The sequence below is a fragment of the Taudactylus pleione genome, unplaced genomic scaffold (assembly GCF_031769625.1).
Source record: "Taudactylus pleione unplaced genomic scaffold, aTauple2 ptg000069l, whole genome shotgun sequence".
NCBI classification, from domain to species: domain Eukaryota; kingdom Metazoa; phylum Chordata; class Amphibia; order Anura; family Myobatrachidae; genus Taudactylus; species Taudactylus pleione.
The window spans coordinates 12,845,426-12,864,038 of record NW_028284471.1 but is presented as its reverse complement, the minus strand read 5'-3'; the positions used below and the strand labels follow the sequence as shown (position 1 = coordinate 12,864,038).

Here is an 18,613-nt window from a genome sequence, read left to right as displayed (position 1 = left end):
GGCTCTCGTAGAGGTCTCTCGGATCCTGGTTTGGGCGGAGCGCAATCTTCCGGCCATATCAGCGGTCTTCATCCCGGGAGTGCTAAATTGGCAGGCGGACTTTCTAAGTCGCCAGGACGTTCATCCAGGGGAATGGTCCCTGCACCCGGACGTTTTTCAACTACTGGTGGACAGGTGGGGTCTTCCAGAAATCGACCTCATGGCGTCCCGGCACAACAACAAGTTGCCGGTGTACGGGTCTCGCACAAGAGACGAAGGGGCGTCTCTGGTGGATGCTCTGTCCGTCCGGTGGACGTTCAGGTTCACATACCTGTTCCCTCCGGTCTCCCTTCTTCCACGGGTAGTCCGGAAATTCAAACAGGAAGGAGGGATGCTCCTGTTGATAGCTCCCGCGTGGCCCAGACGGCACTGGTTCTCAGACCTTCAGGGTCTGTCCGTGGACAGTCCTCTGCGGTTGCCGCTACGACCGGACATTCTGTCTCAGGGTCCTTGTCTTCACCCGGACCTGACTCGGCTGTCTTTGGCGGCGTGGCTATTGAGACGGCCATGCTGAGGTCCCGGGGGTTTTCCAGCTCTGTGGTGCGTACCATGTTACGAGCTCGGAAACCGTCTTCCGCGAGGATATACCATCGCGTGTGGCATATGTTCTTCCAGTGGTGTCGACCGAGAGGTTATGCACTGCGGGAGTTTCGTCTGTCTCGGATTCTCGCCTTCCTGCAAGCGGGACTAGATCATGGGCTTCGCCTTGTTTCTTTGAAGGTACAGGTTTCGGCCCTATCTGTCTGGTTTCACCGTAGGATTGCTACAATCCCGGATGTGCGCACCTTTATGCAAGGTGTTCTCCGTATTCAGCCGCCCTTTGTTCCACCTGTGGCGCCTTGGGATTTGGCTGTGGTCCTGAGGGCTCTCCAAGGACCGCCGTTTGAACCACTGGGCTCAGTGGATATTAAATGGCTAACAGCTAAGACTGTTTTCCTTCTGGCCGTTGCTTCAGCCAGACGTGTTTCTGAGTTAGGGGCTCTTTCTTGTAGACCCCCTTTCTTGGTTTTTCATGGGAACAGGGCAGTGCTCCGCACTCGGCCCAAGTTTCTTCCCAAAGTTGTTTCCCAGTTTCATGTTAACGAGGAAATAGTTGTTCCGGCCTTTAACTCACCGGGTCTTTCCGTGGGTGAGGCCTCTTTGGATGTTGTGCGGGCCTTAAGGACTTATGTGGACCGCACTTCTTTGTTTAGGAAGTCGGTCGCTTTGTTGTCCTCTATGGCTTCTGTAAAAAGGGTTGGCCTGCTTCAAAGCAAACTTTGGCAGCCTGGATCCGTATGGCTATTTCTGAAGCTTATCTTCATGAAGGCCTACCGGTCCCTCCTTCTCTGAAGGCTCATTCCACTAGGTCTGTGGGTCCTTCGTGGGCAGCTTGACGTGGTGCCTCGGCAGTTCAGATCTGCAAGGCTGCTACGTGGTCTTCTGTCCATACCTTCGTGAGGTATTACAGGTTTGACACCTTCGCCTCTCAGGATGCTTCCTTCGGGCGGCGGATTCTCCTTTCTGCACAGGAGCGTCCCCACCCTTAAAGGATACTGCTTTGGGACATCCCCAAGGTATCCTGTGGATACCCTATGGACCCTGAAGTAGAAAATATGAGATATGGTAAGAACTTACCCTTGTTATCTCTATTTCTACGAAGTCCATAGGGTTCCACAGGACTCCCGCCCTGTCGCACCTGTGCTGCAGATGGGCTTTGCTCTGGTCACCGGTTTTCCGTCTCCCTCTGGTGAGAATGTGATTCTTGTATGTGTCCAGATCTTTGTTCTCTCTCTTCCTTCTCCTCCTCCGGCCTATGGCTTGGTAACTAACTGAGGTGCCTTGGCCTGGGGGCGGGGTATAGGAGGGGGACCTAGTGCATCCTGGGAGGCTGAAAGCTTAACTCTTTGGTGCCCTGCGACTGACGTCACACCTATACCCCAAGGTATCCTGTGGAACCCTATGGACTTCGTAGAAATAGAGATAACAAGGGTAAGTTCTTACCATATCTCATATTTTACAGTTGGCAGGTTTGTTTTGAGTATACATTTTCTTTACTTCCTAGAATTTCTGCACTTCTCACTTGAGCAGCTACTCTAATGAACATTGAGGGTTTTGGATACGTGAAAGAAAATGGTTTGCTTCAATGTTACAAGAGGAAACTGGTGTCTTCAATCATAGTCGTGCAGATTTCATTCTTGCAAATACATTGCAGTAGGAAGTACAAGTTTATTAGCTCACATGGGGTCATTATTTGCAGTTGTCAAGCCAATGGTTTGTAAGAATGCATTTCCTTACATAGTAAATTACATTGTGTGAAACATTTTGTGATCAACTACAACTTGTTAGGTCTGTAGATCTCTTGGCGCATGTATAGATTGATGGAGTTAAATAAAAATGGTGTATATATTGCTTGATTAAATTGTTGATGTTTGTTCTGCAGCTAAACTCTTCAGTGACCCAAAGTGATGATGAGATAACCACAATAAGTGCTGAGAAGGGAGAATGTGGATATAAAGAGAAATCTCATGAACTATGTCTTTGATGGCGCCACACATCCTGCAACATGACCAACATCAGCCTTGTTCTAATTTGTTTACGTTCAGACCTAACATCATGTTATATGTTGGATGTCACTCTGTCCGAACCGTTTAATGTCTGATATTGCTCCAAGATCATGAAAACCTCATCTGATATTGCCCTATCCCCCCCTCCCTGTGACTATACTGTGCTTCACACTTTTCTCTACATTATCCAATGAAATACCTGTATTATACTGTTCCTGTAAACTTCTATCTGTAAATGATTCTGTAATCATGTGTATAAGATGCTCTGTCTTTCTGTGACAAATTCAGAGATCTAATTTACTTCTCATTACTCTGTGTCACTCTGCAGAAAAGTGGAAATGTTTCCCTAAATAAATTATATTTGCTTTACCACAAAAGACTATGTAATTAATATTTTGCTTTATCAAGATCTTCATCGATATATGCTGTTTTTTTTTATTATTTAACAAAGTACTTCTTAAGGGTTTTCTATGCGTCTATATCCTGGCAATATAGAGACCTCATTTTTGCTGGGAGAAGAAGACTGTACCTGTAGGTAATTACTCCTGAGATGCAACATCCAGGGACCAAAGTTCTTTAGGAAGGTTGTCTAAAAATTTGAGAAATTTAATCACTTTTTACTTAATGTTTAGCACATTTTGGAGCTCCATAACACACTCAGAGGTTTCTTGTAATAAGTTTTAATATTTACTTTTTTGTTTAAATGTGTTATTTCTCTTTAAAGTGTATCCATAGTTATTCAGTTTCTCTTTTTTCTGCATTAAACAATGGTATTTCAGTGCATTCCCCCATGTAATATAGTTCATTGAAACAAGATTTAATCTAAATCAAATTTAATTCTAAACTCAGGATCCCAAAGTTAGGTCAGTTTACATATAAACTACTCTTCTTCATAAACTAATTGATTACAAAACACAATATTGTAGTCCTTTTCTTTCTCAGAAAAATCTAGCTAGCAGCACCAGTTTAATTCGTATCACACAAAACACAGATTTGTACTAATTAGGGTAATTCAATGTAAAAAACTGTTTTAAGTAAACTGTTACTAATCTTTTCTAATACCTAGATTACTAAGCAAAAATAAAGTTACTAGCAGCATAAGCCGGTCTTGGAGGACTTCAATGACTAGTGGTTTTCCATGTCTCCTTCCACTGTCATTCGTGACATCCCCTAGGGCCTTTGCAAAAATGTCAGTCACTTATGGCTACTTTTAAAAATGTGTAGCTGATGATGCTTTTGCCTTACATTAGCCACGGTTTTTGTCCTGCTACAAATGTTCTACTACAAAATGCAAGCTCATTTGGTCAGGGCCATCTGTAACTTTGGTTTTATATGCATAGGAGGTGGCTGGTTATGAATGGAAGTGTCCTGTTCCGCTTCATGTTTAATAACCTGGGGGTATATTTACAATGCTTTGGTTTTGTTTTTTGTTCGATTTTGGATAGGTTTTTTTTTTTTTAATGAAAGGAGTTACTAAAGCCCAAAAATATAAAATGAGCACAAAATCGAACTTCAAATCCCTAAATAAATAGAATAATGATTTGAGCTTCTAAACACCATTCTATTGACTGGAAATTGATTGTGATGCCTTTAAAAGTTCCCAAAAGCATGTGGGGCAGCCTGGCTGTAGGAATGGCTGCTCAAGGATATGCTATGCTGTGCACCTACATGCGGTAACTCTTTGAAGGCCCCATAGCCAAGGTGCATACAGGTTTCCCCCACCATGGTGGGGTTCGGCCGACCTAGCCAGACGAACCAAAAAATGTTTCCCGTCTCCTCTGAGAGTGTGGTTCTCGTGTGTACCAGTCTTCCTTCACTCTTATCCTCCTCCGGGTATAAGTAGGATTGACCAGTGCATCCTGGGAGTTGAAAGCTTGAACTGCGTGGGGCCTGGATCCAGATCCATAACCTACACACCAAGGTCTCCCTGTGGACCCAATGGGCTTCGAAGAAAGAGTTAACAAAGGTAAGTTCTTACCATAACTCATTTTTCAAACACATCCTGTAATAATGAGTTAGAAGCTGAGTGGTTGGTACTTGTACTCTCTCTACCTTCTCTCTCCAAGGATTGATAAATATCCCCCTAAATGAATGAGAAACTTGCCAGAATAAATATTTACACATACTGTATAATTTTTATATCAATCATTAAATAAATTATATTTAAATTTTAAATAAATAAATACAACTGTTTAGCTGTTTAGTTTTAATTATTGATAAAAATTTTAGGATTAGGTAAAAAAAATACTGCAGACCAGTTTTTCTCCTGACAGCACCCTGCAGCAGCTAAACAAAGACGAGCTAAAAGAATAAGATCAGGACACAGGTATGAATAGCTTGCTGCTTCCTGACACAACTGATAGATGATAATGCATGTTGGATACACTTTCCCATCTGCTTGATCAACAAATGAAAGCTTAATCAGCAGTGTAGTGCCTAGTTGCTGCTGTGAGTGGATCTTCATCCCAGGAAGAAGACTACTTTTAGTAGTTTAACATAACAATTGACTGTCAAACAATCCTTTGCAAGGGGGACAAGTATGACAGCAGTCGCCCAATTGCACAATGGATCACTGACGCCATAACAAAACTCAGGGAAGTCATTGCAAAATGGCTTGCCCCGCTTGGACTCCCCTCAGGATTTGTGATTTCTGACAACGCCATCAATATTGTGAGAACATTACAGATGGGTGAATTCCAACACATCCAATGTCTTGCTCACACAATCAACTTGGTGGTGCATTTTTTTTTTTTTAAATGACACGGTCGTGCAGGAGATGCTCTCCGTGGCCCGCAAAATATCTGGACATTTTTGCAATTCAGGTGCATGTAGAAGATTGCAGCACCTGCAAGAAATGTTGAATTTCCCCTGTCACCAGATAGTTATGAGGTGGAACTCCACCCTTTTATATGCTACAGCGGATGGTGGAACAGCAAAATGCCATCCAAAGCTACACAATGAACTTGACGTAGGAAGAGGAGGGGGAATGTACCTTACTCAAGCTCAGTGGAAAATACTTTCTTTGTTGTGCAAAGTGCTAAAACCTTTCAAAGTATCCACCTGTGAAGTGAGTTCAGATACTGCCAGCTTGAGTCAGGTAATTCCCCTCATTAGACTGTTTGAAAAGCAACTTGAGAAACTGAAGGAGGAGCTGAAACAAAGCGATTCCGCTAAGCTTGTCAGATTTGTAGATCAAATCCTTTTATTTGCTTTGCCAGGATCCAAGGTTTGACAAGATCTTACAATTTTGGTGACCGTGCTGGATCCTAGGTTGAAGTCATATGTCGTGTCTTCCCAGCGGACACAGATCTGAAGAGATGTAAAGAGCGGTTGGTAAGGAAATTGTCAGCTTAAGTGACACGTGATGCAGCAAAAGCTCCTCCTTCCATTTCTCCAGCAAGTGCGGCTGCCAGGAAAAAACTAAACTTTCGGAAAAAAAAGACCCACTGGTGATGCAGATGTGTCACCACAACCAAGTTTTGACATCTGGGAGTAGATTTACTAAAGTTTGATTTTGTTTTCTGTTCGATTTGTTTTAACTTTTTTATGAAAGAACTTACTAAAGGCAAAATCGAATGTCAAATCGACATGGGTGAGGGGTGCTTTGTAGTGAGGGAAGAGGGGTGCTGTGAAGGGAGAGCCTGGTGTGCTGTGATGGGAGAACAGTAGTTAATCTACATTAAATTGATTTGTATTCAAAATAATTGGGTTTGAAAGGAAATTCTAAGGAATTAATTGGAGTGCAAATTTTCATATTGAATGCAACATTACGCTGTATGGTGGCATTATCTGCTAGGGGGCACCAGACAAGTTCTTGCCTAAGGCACCAAATTGGTTACAGCCGACAGCAATGCTGCCTCCTAATAGTTAAACAGTGCTCTCTGTGTTCATAGATAGCAGCAAGGTATTTACAGTAAGCACATTTTAATATAAGAAATTAGTGATAATAGCCTTGTCATAGGTGTTAAATTGGGTCCTATGTATCTAAATCAATATTGTATGCTATTATCTTGCTGTACTATGATATCCATTATGTCATGTTTATGAAGTTTAAACAGAATATGTTTTATATGAATATATAATCTACATTAATGTTGTTTTTTAAAGCTTACAAAATAAGAATATATGGTAGGAATTGTGTGTAATATGAGGAATAAGTAAAATTGTCCTGTGTTGATGGTCATTACAAAATGGAAAAAATTAAATATTTCCGGAGACAAATATTTAACCCTAAAATTCAGCATAGTTGACAATCACTCAATTGTGGTCTCCAATATACACCTTTTAAAACTGTATTAACGTGCATTAATAATAAATGAAGACCAATGTTTAAAAGAAAAGATATAGCTGATCCAATGATTTTTGTTTTCTCTCAACACTGCACAAGATAGTGAGATGCATTACTGGCATTTCAAAGAGTCCCCTGATAATACAATATGCAACACACAAAAAAACAAATGCATAAAAGCTGATGTTTCTATCTAAACCTGGCAACAAAATAGAGTTTCTTATCCATTGAATCGTCTGCCATTGGAATTTCAAATATACGTCCTTAGATAAAAAATATTTTATTAAAATCTTTCCAGTTTGGCCAGATATCAATTCTCATTTAGCATCAAAATGATTTCTTAATCAAAACTTAATTACAAGTCACTTATCTTTGCAAATTATTATTTTTGTGGCAGACTGTAAGAAAGAGAGTAATAATAATAATAACTGTAGCATTTTGGATGTCATTTACGAAGTGTCCATAGGAAATACTTTTGTATGTAAATGTAACCCCATGCTGCTGGGTACCTCAATGTACCTATAGGGGAAGGAGGTGGAAAAAATCTCAATGTCAAGGTAATATCTCTCAATTTCTCAAACACAATGGACCTGATTCAGACCCGCTCGCTAAGGCGCGATCGCTCGCTCTGAGTGATTTTCGCCCATCTGCGCATGCGTATAATTCGCAGTACGCGTGCGCAAGCCATTCGTTGGGATCTGATTTTGGTAGCTCGTAAGCCACTATCAGGTCGCTGCTTTGAGTGACAGATAGTGCCGCTTGTGGGTGGTAACAGGGGAAGGTGCTTGTGAACGGGGGAGTGGATGTTCGAATGCAGGCTTGTCTGGCCGCCAAAACGCCGTTTAAAGGGCGTGCATAATTAGCAAAGCAGCGTCATTGTACACATCACCTGCATGTATTTCAGCCAGCGCTGATCGCTGTGCTTGCGGCAGGCTACGGCAACCCCAAGGGCTACGAGCAGCTCCGATGGCTCACGATGGTCCCGATTAATCCTTCATTTCCCGGAGATGACGTGTGGTAGCGAGTGGCAAGGGGGTGTCTTCAGACATTTGCGAGGGCACTTTGCCGTAGCTATCCAAAACATAGTGGGTGTCCTTACGCGATGCAGTGCGAGAGCTTACTTTAAATATCTGGCTCCTTTTTGCCAGCGAGCGATCGCATCTTGCGAACGGGTCTGAATGAGCTCCAATGTCTTCACCCAAGTCATGTTTTTTCTTGAAGGTAGTATATTATTGTCACGAACCCGGGCTGACTCGCAGATACAACAATCGGGGTCAGCTGGTTGTGACGCCGGCGCACCACGGTCACTTACCCAAATACACGGTTCTTCTGCCACCACGCAAATTTTTCTGGAGTTCTGCGATCTCCGAACAGATTATTAATAAATCACATTCAATTACACACAGATGTAGTATGAGCCTCTCCAGGCACGCAAGGTCAATAAGAATCACGGAGAATATGCTAGATTAAATGTGTTCAATCCAAAAAATATTTTCAAGGATTAGTTACAAAAATATTAATAAAATGGCAAACAGATTATAATTCAAATATTTCCTAAATATAAAAGAGAAATAATTCAGAGTTCCTAAGATAACTTACACTAAAGTTCTTAGCACTGCTGATGGGGCGGGTGATTTCCCCCACAAGAATCTTCTGGTGCACTCCTCTCCCAGCATGTCCGTCTGATCCCAATGAGTGAACATTGAATGCTGGATAGCATTCCTTTTTTAAACATCCCTAATTCTTTGTTCATACTTAAGAGGGTCTCCCTATCAGGTCAGCAGGTATTGAGGTCAATAGATTTCCAATACAGGGTTACCTTGCCAAACTAACAGGGTCCCTGCTTTAAAGAGATGTAACAATATAACTCACTCTTCGACTTCCCCGTTCCAGATCTATAGTAAATACCAGAATCCTTATCTCAGCCTCTATAGCAGAACAAGAATCTTTAGAAATAGGGCACTGGAGTAAAAGGAGGTCTGGTTCTGGGATTACGATCTAGGACACTGACTTTAGGGGTCATAAAAAGGGAGAGGTCTAGATGTTCACACATGACCTCACACTGTGAGGAATATACATTCTTTTGTTATCTGCAAGCCATCCACTTTATTTCAAATTCACCTTTTGCTAATTCCAGTCCTTGCTGACCTGCACACCGAATAGCAATTGACATATCATGTTTATACAGAAAATAAAATGACAGAACATCACACATCATACAATATCATAATTTGGGCCTATTCACCACAATTATGTCTCTGTTTACAATGTCGATATTCATTAAGTCAACATAAGAATGTCGACATGTTCATAATGTCAACAGTGACCATGCCAACGCTGATGTAATATCAACAGTTTCTTTTTACTGTGTCTATCCCTAACCCTAATGGTAACCCTAACCTTAAACATAACGCTATCTCTATCTCTAATGGTAACCCTAACCGAAATCACAAATAGAAATAAATATACCATCGGCCAAGCTTGCAAGTACTTTCCATAGACAGGAATGCAACATGGGAATTTACCAAGAATCTTGTTTTTAATCACGGGTGTAAATTAAGCAAACTCTGTCCAAATTAGAAATTTAAGATAGCCCCGAGCTGCGTGTTCTGCAGAATCATCCACAGATCAGTGTGATCCATGTATGTTTCTGCCTGTTTGTAAGCAAATAAATGGTTAAAATAAAATAAAAAATTATATGGGGTCCCCCCCCCTCAGAATAACCAGCACCAAGCTCTTTGAGCCGATGCTGGTTCACAAAATATAAAGGGACAAAAAACGTAGGAGTCCCCCGTATTTCATGTTCTAGCCATGGGCTCTTGGCCCTGATGCTAGTAGTAAAAATATGTGAAAAAATGGCATAGGGGTCTCTGTATTTTTACTACTAGCACCGGGCTCCACTAGCCGGGGTGTAATGCCACAGCCACAGTATCCTTTCACTGGCTCATCCAGCCAAAGCATTAACACCCCAACATAGTCAGCCTAGGCCGGGGATCCCAGAGGAGGTGGGGATCCCCCCAATAAAGGGGTCCACCCACTTCTGAGTATCCCCGGCCTTGACTGAAGCCTGCGGCTATGCTCCGCACCCCTGGCTGGTGGGTACGGAGTTCATGGGGTAAATAATGTTGTAATAAATAATATTGTCTTTTACAGAGGGGTTGTGGTGCCAGCAAGCCTCCCCCTCATGATGGTACTTGTGTAACTACAAGTACCAGCATGCAGGCATTAAGTGCGCGCTGGTGCCGCTGACCTTCCTGTAAAAGAAATATTAAACAAAAGACAGGACACACACCATAGGATTTAATCTTTTATTACACATTCACTCACTCACACTCACCTGCACAGGTGCAAAAGTTTGTTTAGAGACAATCAAATGATTAATGTAGCTCTCAAAGTGTCACGGTCTGTGCAGTCCTCTCTCCCCTGTCTGGGGTGTCGCTCTCTTCCCTGGTGCTTCAGCACTCTGGTCTAGTATCAACTGAGCAATTAGTTGATGCAGCAGCTGTGAGCTGCACCTGAACTTCCTATATAGACCAGCCACACAAGTTCCCTGGTGCCAGTTCATTAAGTCAAAGACTGCCTCAGTGTCTGCACTCCGGATTATGGGCCTGATTCAGAGCTGAACGCTCTGACCAGAGCGCTCGCTCTGAATCAGGGCCCTCCTACCTGTTTTTGGAGCGTCCTCATTGACCCACAGCTTATGCGAGCGTCCATGATGATGGTTGCGATGAGACCCTGCGGTAGGGTCTCGCTGCCGCAAGCCCAGGAGTGATTTTGGCTCTATCAGAGCCAAAGTCACTCCCACTGACATCATTACTGATGTCAGTGGGGCCGGACTCAGACGGTAGGCGTTCCCATGGGAACGCCTCCGTCTGGCCGCCACGCCCCCGGCACGCCCACCAAAGGGGGCGTGCTGTCAGTCACCATCGACAGCACGCCCCCTTTGGTGCGAGACCCCGAGCGACGTATTTGTCGTCGCTCGCCGGGTCTCGCGCATGCGCACGACGGAGCTCTCTCCGTCGTGCACATGCACATTCGCCAAACCGACCCGCTTGCGAGCGAACTTCCCTCGCGAGCAGGTCTGAATGACCCCCTTTGCTACCAGCTAGAATTCTTTGTGTTTCCTGTTGTCTCTAAAGCCTGGTTTCTGCAACCTGATACCCTCTTGTGTCTCATGCAGGCTTGCCTACCTTCCCGATTTGGTCGGGAGCCTCCTGAATATTGGGTACCGCTCCCGACCCCCCGGAAAGGTAGGCAAGCCTCCCGGCGTCCACCAACCCTCCCGACCTCCGCCCAGAACAAACTAGAAATCCCCGCAGCGGGGGGCCAGTGACGCGATTTGCGCTGAATTGCATCATCGAGGCCCTGCTCCATAATGCCGAAAATAACGGCAGTGTGAAGAGGGGGCCGGGCCACAATGACGCAATCATGTGGCCCCGCCTCCGCCTCCAATGTGTCATAACTGTCCGGACACGCCCCCCGCTGTTAGCCAACAATCAGCTCTCTCCCGGAAGGAGGGAGCTGATTGTTGGCAAGTATGGTCTCATGTAAGTCGTCTGGAACATTTCTCTGCTTCACCAGAGCTCCACTATCCTGGACTTGTCCAGTTATTGTTTTAGCTGCTTGACAATCTGCACTTACAATCCGGGACTGTGTTGTGTTATTATCCAGTGTGTTAGTGAAGGCATATTCTTCAGAACCACTAGTGCCTTTCAGATTCTCTGCACTACTCTGCAGCATTCTAAATCAGAGCCTCCTATCATCTGCTGTCACCTGTGCATTCTGGTTAATCAAATCCTAGTGTACCTGTACTTTATAATATATTCTGGACATTTCAGTCAACACTGCTATTTATTTGTCAAACAGGACTTTGTGTATCCATTTACTTCATCCAGCATTTGTCTTCATCCTAAAGTCTGTGTCTATTCCCTGCATTATCCTGGACTGTATTACCATTGCATACCAGTTACTCAGAAATGCCTATGTGAACATTGTTACCTGTTGCTTATCTTCCTGCTTAAATATTGCACCACCCTGTATGATGATAAATCTTAAGGTGCCCATACATCTGCGACGGATTGTCGCAATGCAGGGATGCGATTGGAAACTTCCGACCGCCCATCAGAAATTTCCGATCGCCCACCATCGATGTTCAGCGATCCGTCGCCAGATCACTGACATTTGACATGTTAAATGTCCCCGATTTGACGATTGCGATCGTCAAATCGTCAAAATCCAACATGTTGGATTTCTGCGATCCTGCGATGCCGGGTTGCAGGATGGGGGAGCCGGTGACGCATAGAACGGGACTGAGGAGCCCGTTAACCCTGCGTAAAATGAAAAAAATTAACGAAAATCATTTACTAAAATCGTTCATTTACTAAATCGTTGTGTGTGTATGCAGCTTCAGCTATACAGAAATAATTGCAATAGTAAACTCAATTATTCCTGTGTAATTCCTTACAATGTTGAACCCTTGATCATAAGGGTTATAAGGGCATATTCAATTGGGCACGAGGTAAAAAATCTTGCGCCACTCGCTTTCAATTTTAGAATACCACGGGTATGCACGCTCCAGATCCCCGCGGTATCCAATTAAAAAAAAAGTGGTTGTGGGGTTTTCAGCTCTGAAAACCCTGCGCTGCGTTTAAAAAAAAAATAAAATTCTGCACTTAGCTGCCCGGGGGTCTCCGCGGCTCCCGGGGCCTTTTATTTAGTCTCTCATGTTCTTTATTAGAGAGGAGCTCTTGAACACTTAAACTCTGTTACACCACGTGGGAGTCTTATCACAGACTCACATTACACATTAAAGCCCTCCCGGGTTTTACTGGCATGTTCTCAATCAGACATATGTATCACATTTAGACAAGGTAAGAAGTAGCAAGGCAGGCCGCAGGACCGATGCAGCATTTCTCTTATGGCTTTATCAAGGCCCTTAAGCCCAGATCACACTCCTACCAATGCTGCAGGATACACATATCCTTCTATAGGAGAAAGTGTAATGTTGGGTAAATATTATATATCACATTCCAGCCCTAATTAATGAGGATTAAAGTGTGAGAACATTGATTATATTGAATATACAAGGAATTCATACTCACTATGAGGCATGCTTGCCTACCCTCTCGATTTGGCCGGGAGCCTCCCGATTTTCAGGTGCCGCTCCCGGCCCCCCGGAAAGGCAGGCAAGCCTCCCGGAAGCCGGCATCCCTCCCTACCCCCCCGCAGAGTTAATATCAAAACCCCCGCAGCGGGTTCCGCCCCGGCTCCGACCCCAAATGCGATGTCATGGCTGGGCACGCCCCCCGCTGTTAGCCGACAATCAGCTCCCTCCCGGAAGGAGGGAACTGATTGTCGGCAAGTATGCTATTCAGGGTAATAGCAATTTGGGACAACTACTTATTAACAATCTATGAATAACAACTGTGTTTAAAAATAGATATGCTCATGGTATAATAATTAGTGGGTTCCTACATATTGAACTCAAAAACATATAGATCCTTGTCATTCGTAGGGGCATATTCAATTGGGTGCGAGTAAAGCAAACAAATGGCACCTGCGAGGTTTTTCCTGCAGGTGCGGGTTACTTGCTATTCAATTTGCTGCGTTTTTTTTTTTTTTCGCTATTTTGCGCTTCGGGAGATTTTTGTACTCTGACCTCCAGAGCAGGTGTGATTTTTTTTTTTCTCTAATATCTGTCATTTTAGGAAAAAACAGTGGGACTTGTTCTGGGACCCTGGTGGCACCGCGCCTAATGACTAATTAAGCTTTTGGAAGTTTCCAATTAGCTTAATTAGTCAGTAATTGCTCACCTTCTGAACTGTTGTCTTCTGCATCCAGTGTCGGGGCCCAGTCTCCTGCAGCAGTGGTGAGTATGTAGTGTGTGTGCATAAGTGTGTGTGTGTGACCCCTGGTGTATGTGTCCCCCCCCCCCCCCAGTGTCAGTGGGCTCCTGGAGAATGGGCGCCTGGAGAACTACATCTCCCAGCAGCCCCCAGGACTCCCAGCAGCCCTCTATCCAGTGAGACGATAGAGGGGAGACCCCCGGGCAGGTAAGTGCAGAATTTTTTTTTTCAGCTCTGAAAACCCGCGCCAACTTTTTTTTAAATTGGATACCGCGGGTATTGGGAGCGCACATACCAAAATTGGGGGCGAGGGGCGCAAGATTTTTTACCTCGCTAAACCTCGCGCCCAATTGAATATGTCCCTTATGATCAAGGGTTCAACATTGTAAGGAATTACACAGGAATAATTGAGTTTACTATTGCAATTATTTCTGTATAGCTGTCAACTTTGAGCACAGTCTAATAAATACTGGCTCATCTATCAAATACATAGAGCCGTATTCAATTTGAGTGGACCGACGATACTTTTTCGCCTCACCGGACTTTTTGCCTACTTCGCCTGTTTTGCAGGCGGAAATGTATCGCACGCGTGCCCGCGTATCGCCGTATTCAATTTGAAAGTAGTCGAAAACGGGACCCGGTGAAACTTAAACAAGCGGAAAGTACTGTCAGATTTGGGGAAATCATCCTGACAACCCCCCAAAAGATGCTCTGACATGGGGGTTACCTATGGTACCCCACAATTTGGCTTGCTGAAGGTATTTGTTGTTTTTAAATGGGCTCAATAGCTGCTAAATAGTGTTTTTGTATAAGTGGTGCAGAATAGTATTCAGGAGTTTTTTTTTAAGATAATAACTTATCCCAGCAAATTTGGGGTACTTGAAAATGGGGGTCAGCATATTTTAAGTTGCTAAAGTTAAGTTTAAAAAATCGTGAAAAATCCACCTGCCGCAAGCCCCTGCAATGAAAAAAACACCTGGGGCATACTTGGGGACCCCCCCAGAGTCAAGTACGATAGTTTTTAACTTTGCCCCCCAACATTTTCTTCCCCCCAAATTCAAAGTGCTTTTTTGGAGTGTTCTAAAGTGTTTTTTTTTTTTTAAATTTTGACACAGATTACCTTTGGGGGACTGTCTGAAGGCTGCAGGGGGGTTCCCGCAACGTTGCACCCCAAAACCCCAATTCTGCACTTTTTTCAACCTGCTATTCATAGGCGAAACTTTCCCGCCTATTACATTGCATTAACTTTCCGCCTAGGTGAAAAGTCTTCCAAATTGAATACGGAGTAAAATCAAAACAGGCGAAAATGACGTCATCGGCGAAAACGGCTTTTCGCCTCAAATTGAATACGGGCCCATAATCTGTCAATAAGAAGCACTATGATTATTTTTTGCCCAGTCATAGAAGGTCTAATTTATTAGTTCATGTGAGATACAGACAGAGATTATATAGATATAATAACGCCATATAACTGACGCTGATATGACATTTGGTGGAATAGCAAGGGCGCTGCAACAATTTTAAACACATATTTCGTACTTTGCCACATTCTTTATATTTTCTAACGTATTTTCGCTGTTTTTTCGTTATCATTTGTATTATTATCCGAGTAACAATAAAAGTTATGTTTTAATATTGGGATTCTCTAGTGCACCACCTCTGGACACTTCACTTCTTTTCTTTGCTTCTTTGATATTCATATATCCCCTCTCTCTCTTTAATTATGGAAACAGATATTGTGGGGAATTTCAGAAATAGATATTAGGCTGGCCATACACTGTAAGATTTTTTATACGATGTGCACAATTTCAATCGATCCCAATGATCAATCGTGCACATCGTGTGTGGTTTGGCATGCTGTACGACGGCGATGCACGTGCCTGCCATCGTACATCGGAATCTCAGATCTCATGGAAAAACCATAAGATCTGCGATCTGTCATGCTGTTAAATAGGTAAATGAAGCATCTTGTAAGATGCATCGTTTACCATTCACAGCAGCATGCGATGCATCGGGCTGAATTTGATAACGTACCGAGGTGTCGTGCGTTTACAAATCGCCCCGTGTTTGGCCGGCATTAGACTCTATAATTCTTGTGCGACTGTTTGTTGAAACAGGCCTGGACATGCTCTCTTGTGTTTAATCTATTTAAATACAAATAATTTCAATCTCAGTTAGAGTTAGTATATGTACCTTTCATCTGATGCCAATCTGTAAACTTGGCTGATCTCCTGGTTCTTATATTCTGCTAACTCTTCCTTTGTGTTATTCATACTATAATGATTTTTTGACTAACCAATTTGTAGAAACTGTTGTTCTGCAAAGTTTTCATTAATAGTATTTAATAGCCCATTAAATAAGAGAAAAGTCCCTCAGACACTCATTGTCTAATTAATAATAAAAAAATAAAAAACTACCTCTAAAATAAATGAGAAGTCAGTACAGGTTAGCAATCATGTAGGCTAAATGCCACGATAATGTGTCTCTGTTCCTGGCAGGTAACATAGATGAGTGAAGATGCTCTAATCCATTTATAGACAGATGCTCATTAGTTTGGGGCAAGTTATTGTACAATGTAAACAGACCTTCCACTGAGCATTTGTGCTCAGATCCCAGACTTGTCACTTTATTTAGAAAGGGATTTAATGTATCTGTGCTTTATTGAGTTTGAATAAAGTGAGAAAAGCAGGAGCATAGCATTAATGGGATTCTAATGGAAGATCTGAACATTCCGCAAGGAAAACTTTAGAAACATTAAAAACCGTAATGTTTTCTTTCATTTGACCAATGAGCAGGCCCGTAGAGAGCCGGTATTTTGCAAGCTGAACAGGGGATGCTGTGAGCCCCTCAGCAAGGGACAAATAAATCCAGGGAGTGTGGTCAGTGTGATCACTTACCTCTGCATAGGCAGAGGATACTGTTGATGCTGACGGGTATGAGGGAGGGCCATACTTGCCTACTTTTGAAAAAGCATTTCAGGGAGATTATGAAAGCAGGGACTATGAGCGCGGCGGTAAAGTGGGCGTTTTCTGCTACATCTGGGAGGTGTGTCATCAAATTGATTTACATCAAAATGTAAATGAGCCCCAAAGCAATTAGTAAGTTCTACTTGTTGATGAAAACACACTGATACTTTTCAGAAAATGCATGCAGCCATAGGGGTCACTGTGCCTTATAACCAATGCAGGGAAATTATACTAATGATTCCATTTGAATGTATTTTTTTTTAACATATAACAGCTTTATAATGGGGGTAAAGTAAAATCAGGGAGATTGCTACAGTAGACTCTTCAGGGAATCAGGGAGATTGCTACTATTTCAGGGAGTCTCCCTGACAATCAGGGAGAGTTGGTAAGTATGGGGAGGGGGTTCATCTAATTACCCAGGCCCCTCCAACAAGCCTGGGCCGGGGAAATTAGTACCCACCACTCCTCCCCACTATTAATAAAATGAGGGGTGTGGTACAAAATGTTAACATTTAGAATTCCAACAGCAAAATGTCAACATGGTTTTAATGTCAGAATGTCAACATTGTGAATGTCATCAGTTGATAAAGCAGTTTTCTATAGACTGATTAAATAACCCTAACCTTCTGTCCATGTCAACATTATGAGTGTCAAAATAATGAATGTATACTGTTGCTGAGGAAGTTTGTTCTTATTAGCACTGTAAATATTTATCCAACCTGTCTATAAAAGGATTAAAACATCTATCACACAAAGAACTTCATAGTGCTGTACATAGAATTATTCTTATGAAATGTTCTTGCCCCTAGAGGTAACCACCTGAACTTTGGTACCTGGTACATTGACAGATAAATGATTTGTACAAGGTCTGAGAGATTCAAATTAAACCTCTAACAAAATATGATCAGTTCGGGTTTTGATTGCTCATTCAGATATGGGTTCTCGATTCGCGCTGAATGACGTAATCATAGACCTGCCCTCTACTTTACATGTATAGCAGGGGTGGGGTCATCATGACACGATCGAGCTTTACATGTATAGCGATGCCATGCCCCCCTACTGTGACAAGGCAGCCAACTTCACTAACGAGGGGGCAGCCAAAAAGACGGCAAGCATGCATAAATTGTTATGCAAAATACAATGCAGTTTTAATGAGTCTGCTTTAATTAATTTCCCCTGATTTCCAGCACAGACAATGCATAGTTACTTTCAGACTTTGGGGTAAACTTTTCTCTGGGCAGGCCCAGAAAAATGCCTCCTGAAAGCTGAAGAGCTCAACAGCCCTAAGCTCAACTACATCCCACCTGTTTGAAGTGTATAATATAATTCTACTTGTAATTACAACTTAGGCCCGTATTCAATTGCCGGCGAAAAGCCGCGATCGGCGGAAAAGATTCGCCGGTGACGTCATTTCGACAGGCGAGAACTTATCCTCTTTTCAATTCCAAAGACTTTTCGCCGGTGCCAAAAGTCTGCGCCTTGTAACTAGCGGAAAAGATTCGCCTTTGAATGGAGGCGGAAAAAAGTGCAGGTTTGGGGTGCAAAGTTGTGGGAATACCCCTGCAGTCTTGGGAAAGCCCCTCAAAGGTAAACTGCATCAAAAAAAGTTGAAAAAATACTTTAGATCACCCCAAAAAAGTACTTTCGTTTTGGGGGCAAAAAAAACCCAAAGTTGGGGGACAAACTTAAAAACTAGCGAAATAAACTCCAGGGCGTCCCCCAAGTATGCCCAAGCTGTTTTTTAAAAACTCACTTTAGCGATTTTTAACCATGCTTCCACCCATTTTCATGTACCGCAAATTTGCTGGGACTACCTGCTAAATGCTATTCTTCACCACTTGTGCAGAGATGCTAAATAGCACCTATTGGGACCATTCAAGTACCCCAAATACCTTCAGCAGGGCTATTCGGGGGTATCCATAGTGATCC

The 18,613-nt window shown here is 43.1% G+C and overlaps 1 long non-coding RNA gene across 1 annotated transcript; it reads left to right on the top strand.

Moving 5' to 3' along the window:
- The first annotated feature begins 2,085 nt into the window (after window positions 1-2,085).
- On the top strand, window positions 2,086-2,962 carry LOC148534328 (uncharacterized). Its single transcript, XR_015877678.1, has 2 exons — window positions 2,086-2,296; window positions 2,462-2,962. It is a non-coding gene; the product is annotated as an uncharacterized LOC148534328 (long non-coding RNA).
- Window positions 2,963-18,613: the final 15,651 nt, after the last annotated feature.